Source organism: Ascaphus truei, chromosome 10 (assembly GCF_040206685.1).
Source record: "Ascaphus truei isolate aAscTru1 chromosome 10, aAscTru1.hap1, whole genome shotgun sequence".
NCBI classification, from domain to species: Eukaryota; Metazoa; Chordata; class Amphibia; order Anura; family Ascaphidae; genus Ascaphus; species Ascaphus truei.
In genome coordinates, this window is record NC_134492.1 from 28455845 (window position 1) to 28461844 (window position 6000).

The following is a 6000-nucleotide window of genomic DNA, read 5'->3' on the forward strand; positions in this document are numbered from 1 at the left end:
TGCTTTAATAAGAAGTGATACTGTGCTTTAATAAGCAGTCTAATAAGCAGTGATACAGTGCTTTAATAAGCAGTCTTTAATAAGCAGTAATACTGTACTTTAATAAGCAGTCTAATAAGCAGTGATACTGTGCTTTAATAAGCAGTCTTTAATAAGCAGTTATACTGTGCTCTAATAAGCAGCGAGACTGCGCTTTAATAAGCAGTGATACTGTGCTTTAATAAGCAGTCTTTATAAGCAGTAATACTGTGCTTTAATAAGCAATGATACTGTTCTTTAATAAGCAGCGAGATTGCGCTTTAATAAGCAGCGAGACTGGGCTTTAATAAGCAGCGATTTAATAAGCAGCGAGACTGCGCTTTAATAAGCAGCGATACTGCGCTTTAATAAGAAGCGATACTGTGCATTAATAAGCAGTGATACTGCGCTTTAATAAGCAGCGATACTGCGCTTTAATAAGCAGCGATACTGCGCTTTAATAAGCAGCGATACTGTGCATTAATAAGCAGTGATACTGCGCTTTAATAAGCAGCGATACTGCGCTTTAATAAGCAGCGATTTAATAAGCAGCGATACTGCGCTTTAATAAGCAGTTATACTGCGCTTTAATAAGCAGCGATACTGCGCTTTAATAAGCAGTTATACTGCGCTTTAATAAGCAGTCTTTAATAAGCAGTTATACTGTGCTTTAATAAGCAGTCTTTAATAAGCAGTGATACTGTGCTTTAATAAGCAGTCTTTAATAAGCAGTAATACTGTGCTTTAATAAGCAGTCTTTAATAAGCAGCGATACTGCGCTTTAAGAAGCAGTCTTTAATAAGCAGCGATACTGCGCTTTAATAAGCAGTGATACTGCGCTTTAATAAGCAGTTATACTGTGCTTTAATAAGCAGCGATACTGCGCTTTAATAAGCAGCGATACTGCGCTTTAATAAGCAGCGATACTGCGCTTTAATAAGCAGTGATACTGCGCTTTAATAAGCAGTTATACTGTGCTTTAATAAGCAGTGATACTGCGCTTTAATAAGCAGCGATACTGCGCTTTAATAAGCAGCGATACTGCGCTTTAATAAGCAGCGATACTGCGCTTTAATAAGCAGCGATACTGCGCTTTAATAAGCAGCGATACTGCGCTTTAATAAGCAGCGATACTGCGCTTTAATAAGCAGCGATACTGCGCTTTAATAAGCAGTGATACTGTGCTTTAATAAGCAGCGATACTGCGTTTTAATAAACGATGATACTGTGCTTTAATAAGCAGTGATACTGCGCTTTAATAAGCAGCGATACTGCGCTTTAATAAGCAGCGATACTGCGCTTTAATAAGCAGTGATACTGTGCTTTAATAAGCAGCGATACTGCGTTTTAATAAACGATGATACTGTGCTTTAATAAGCAGCGATACTGCGCTTTAATAAGCAGCGATACTGCGCTTTAATAAGCAGCGATACTGCGCTTTAATAAGCAGCGATACTGCGCTTTAATAAGCAGCGATACTGCGCTTTAATAAGCAGCGATACTGCGCTTTAATAAGCAGCGATTTAATAAGCAGCGATACTGCGCTTTAATAAGCAGCGATACTGCGCTTTAATAAGCAGCGATACTGCGCTTTAATAAGCAGCGATTTAATAAGCAGCGATACTGCGCTTTAATAAGCAGTGATACTGCGCTTTAATAAGCAGTGATGCTGCGCTTTAATAAGCAGTCTTTAATAAGCAGTGATACTGTGCTTTAATAAGCAGTTATACTGTGCTTTAATAAGCAGTGATGCTGCGCTTTAATAAGCAGTGATACTGCGCTTTAATAAGCAGTGATACTGCGCTTTAATAAGCAGTGATGCTGCGCTTTAATAAGCAGTGATACTGTGCTTTAATAAGCAGTGATGCTGCGCTTTAATAAGCAGTGATGCTGCGCTTTAATAAGCAGTGATACTGCGCTTTAATAAACGATGATACTGTGCTTTAATAAGCAGCGATAATGTGCTTTAATAAGCAGCGATAATGTGCTTTAATAAGCAGCGATAATGTGCTTTAATAAGCAGCGATACTGTGCTTTAATAAGCAGTGATACTGCGCTTTAATAAGCAGTGATGCTGCGCTTTAATAAGCAGTGATGCTGCGCTTTAATAAGCAGCGATACTGCACTTTAATAAGCAGCGATACTGCGCTTTAATAAGCAGTGATACTGTGCTTTAATAAGCAGCGATACTGCGTTTTAATAAACGATGATACTGTGCTTTAATAAGCAGTGATACTGCGCTTTAATAAGCAGCGATACTGCGCTTTAATAAGCAGCGATACTGCGCTTTAATAAGCAGTGATGCTGTGCTTTAATAAGCAGCGATACTGCGTTTTAATAAACGATGATACTGTGCTTTAATAAGCAGTGATACTGCGCTTTAATAAGCAGCGATACTGCGCTTTAATAAGCAGCGATACTGCGCTTTAATAAGCAGCGATACTGCGCTTTAATAAGCAGCGATACTGCGCTTTAATAAGCAGCGATACTGCGCTTTAATAAGCAGCGATACTGCGCTTTAATAAGCAGCGATACTGCGCTTTAGTAAGCAGCGATACTGCGCTTTACTAAGCAGCGATTTAATAAGCAGCGATACTGCGCTTTAATAAGCAGCGATACTGCGCTTTAATAAGCAGCGATACTGCGCTTTAATAAGCAGCGATTTAATAAGCAGCGATACTGCGCTTTAATAAGCAGCGATACTGCGCTTTAATAAGCAGCGATACTGCGCTTTAATAAGCAGTGATACTGCGCTTTAATAAGCAGTTATACTGTGCTTTAATAAGCAGTGATACTGCGCTTTAATAAGCAGCGATACTGCGTTTTAATAAACGATGATACTGTGCTTTAATAAGCAGCGATACTGCGCTTTAATAAGCAGCGATACTGCGCTTTAATAAGCAGCGATACTGCGCTTTAATAAGCAGCGATACTGCGCTTTAATAAGCAGCGATACTGCGCTTTAATAAGCAGCGATACTGCGCTTTAATAAGCAGCGATTTAATAAGCAGCGATACTGCGCTTTAATAAGCAGCGATACTGCGCTTTAATAAGCAGCGATACTGCGCTTTAATAAGCAGCGATTTAATAAGCAGCGATACTGCGCTTTAATAAGCAGTGATACTGCGCTTTAATAAGCAGTGATGCTGCGCTTTAATAAGCAGTCTTTAATAAGCAGTGATACTGTGCTTTAATAAGCAGTTATACTGTGCTTTAATAAGCAGTGATGCTGCGCTTTAATAAGCAGTGATACTGCGCTTTAATAAGCAGTGATACTGCGCTTTAATAAGCAGTGATGCTGCGCTTTAATAAGCAGTGATACTGTGCTTTAATAAGCAGTGATGCTGCGCTTTAATAAGCAGTGATGCTGCGCTTTAATAAGCAGTGATACTGCGCTTTAATAAACGATGATACTGTGCTTTAATAAGCAGCGATAATGTGCTTTAATAAGCAGCGATAATGTGCTTTAATAAGCAGCGATAATGTGCTTTAATAAGCAGCGATACTGTGCTTTAATAAGCAGTGATACTGCGCTTTAATAAGCAGTGATGCTGCGCTTTAATAAGCAGTGATGCTGCGCTTTAATAAGCAGCGATACTGCACTTTAATAAGCAGCGATACTGCGCTTTAATAAGCAGTGATACTGTGCTTTAATAAGCAGCGATACTGCGTTTTAATAAACGATGATACTGTGCTTTAATAAGCAGTGATACTGCGCTTTAATAAGCAGCGATACTGCGCTTTAATAAGCAGCGATACTGCGCTTTAATAAGCAGTGATGCTGTGCTTTAATAAGCAGCGATACTGCGTTTTAATAAACGATGATACTGTGCTTTAATAAGCAGTGATACTGCGCTTTAATAAGCAGTGATACTGCGCTTTAATAAGCAGTGATGCTGCGCTTTAATAAGCAGTCTTTAATAAGCAGTGATACTGTGCTTTAATAAGCAGTGATACTGTGCTTTAATAAGCAGTGATGCTGCGCTTTAATAAGCATTGATACTGCGCTTTAATAAGCAGTGATGCTGCGCTTTAATAAGCAGTGATACTGTGCTTTAATAAGCAGTGATGCTGCGCTTTAATAAGCAGTGATGCTGAGCTTTAATAAGCAGTGATACTGCGCTTTAATAAACGATGATACTGTGCTTTAATAAGCAGCGATACTGCGCTTTAATAAGGAGCGATAATGTGCTTTAATAAGCAGCGATAATGTGCTTTAATAAGCAGCGATACTGTGCTTTAATAAGCAGTGATACTGCGCTTTAATAAGCAGTGATGCTGCGCTTTAATAAGCAGTGATGCTGCGCTTTAATAAGCAGTGATACTGTGCTTTAATAAACGATGATACTGTGCTTTAATAAGCAGCGATACTGCGCTTTAATAAGCAGCGATAATGTGCTTTAATAAGCAGCGATAATGTGCTTTAATAAGCAGCGATACTGTGCTTTAATAAGCAGTGACACTGCGTTTTAATAAACGATGATACTGTGCTTTAATAAGCAGCGATACTGCGCTTTAATAAGCAGCGATACTGCGCTTTAATAAGCAGCGATACTGCGCTTTAATAAGCAGCGATACTGCGCTTTAATAAGCAGCGATACTGTGCTTTAATAAGCAGTGACACTGCGTTTTAATAAACGATGATACTGTGCTTTAATAAACGATGATACTGTGCTTTAATAAGCAGCGATAATGTGCTTTAATAAGCAGCGATAATGTGCTTTAATAAGCAGCGATAATGTGCTTTAATAAGCAGCGATACTGTGCTTTAATAAGCAGTGACACTGCGTTTTAATAAACGATGATACTGTGCTTTAATAAACGATGATACTGTGCTTTAATAAGCAGCGATAATGTGCTTTAATAAGCAGCGATAATGTGCTTTAATAAGCAGTGATACTGTGCATGGTTTTACTAAATAATACTACAAAGTTATATAATATTTCACAGAAAAAAGTGCACATCATAAAGTATTTTACTCTGGGTCACTCAGTACATAATAAAGTAATATTACTCGGGGTCAGTACGTAATAAAGTAATGTTACTCTGGGTCACTCAGTACATAATAAAGTAATATTACTCTGGGTCAGTACGTAATAAAGTAATGTTACTCTGGGTCAGTACGTAATAAAGTAATGTTACTCTGGGTCACTCAGTACACCATAAAGTAATGTTACTCTGGGTCAGTACATAATAAAGTAATGTTACTCTGGGTCAGAACGTAATAAAATAATGTTACTCTGTGTCACTCAGTACATCATAAAGGAATATTACTCTGGGTCAGTCGGTAATAAAGTAATGTTACTCTGGGTCAGAACGTAATAAAATAATGTTACTCTGTGTCACTCAGTACATCATAAAGTAATATTACTCTGGGTCAGTCGGTAATAAAGTAATGTTACTCTGGGTCACTCAGTACATCATAAAGTAATATTACTCTGGGTCAGTCGGTAATAAAGTACTGTAATGTTACTCTGGGTCAGTACATAATAATGTAATGTTACTCTGGGTCAGAACGTAATAAAATAATGTTACTCTGTGTCACTCAGTATATCATAAAGTAATATTACTCTGGGTCAGTCGGTAATAAAGTACTGTAATGTTACTCTGGGTCACTCAGTACGTAATAAACTAATATTACTCTGGGTCACTACTTCCTCCCATACCTGGCCCTACTACCTCCTTCCACTTTACTGTTGGAAGTACTATCATTCACCCAGTATCCCAAGCACGCTGCCTAGGGGTCACAAGACTCCTCTCTCACATTCGCCCCTCACATTCACATATCTAAAACCTGTCGCTTTTTCCTCTGCAGTATTACAAAGATACGCCCTTTCCTCTGTTGCTCGACTACTAAAACTCTGACACAGGCCCTCGTTCTCTCCCGTCTTGATTACTGTAACCTCCTGCTGTCCGGCCTTCCTGCCTCTCACCTGTCTCCCCTACAATCTATCCTAAACGCTGCGGCCAGAGTCACTCTAC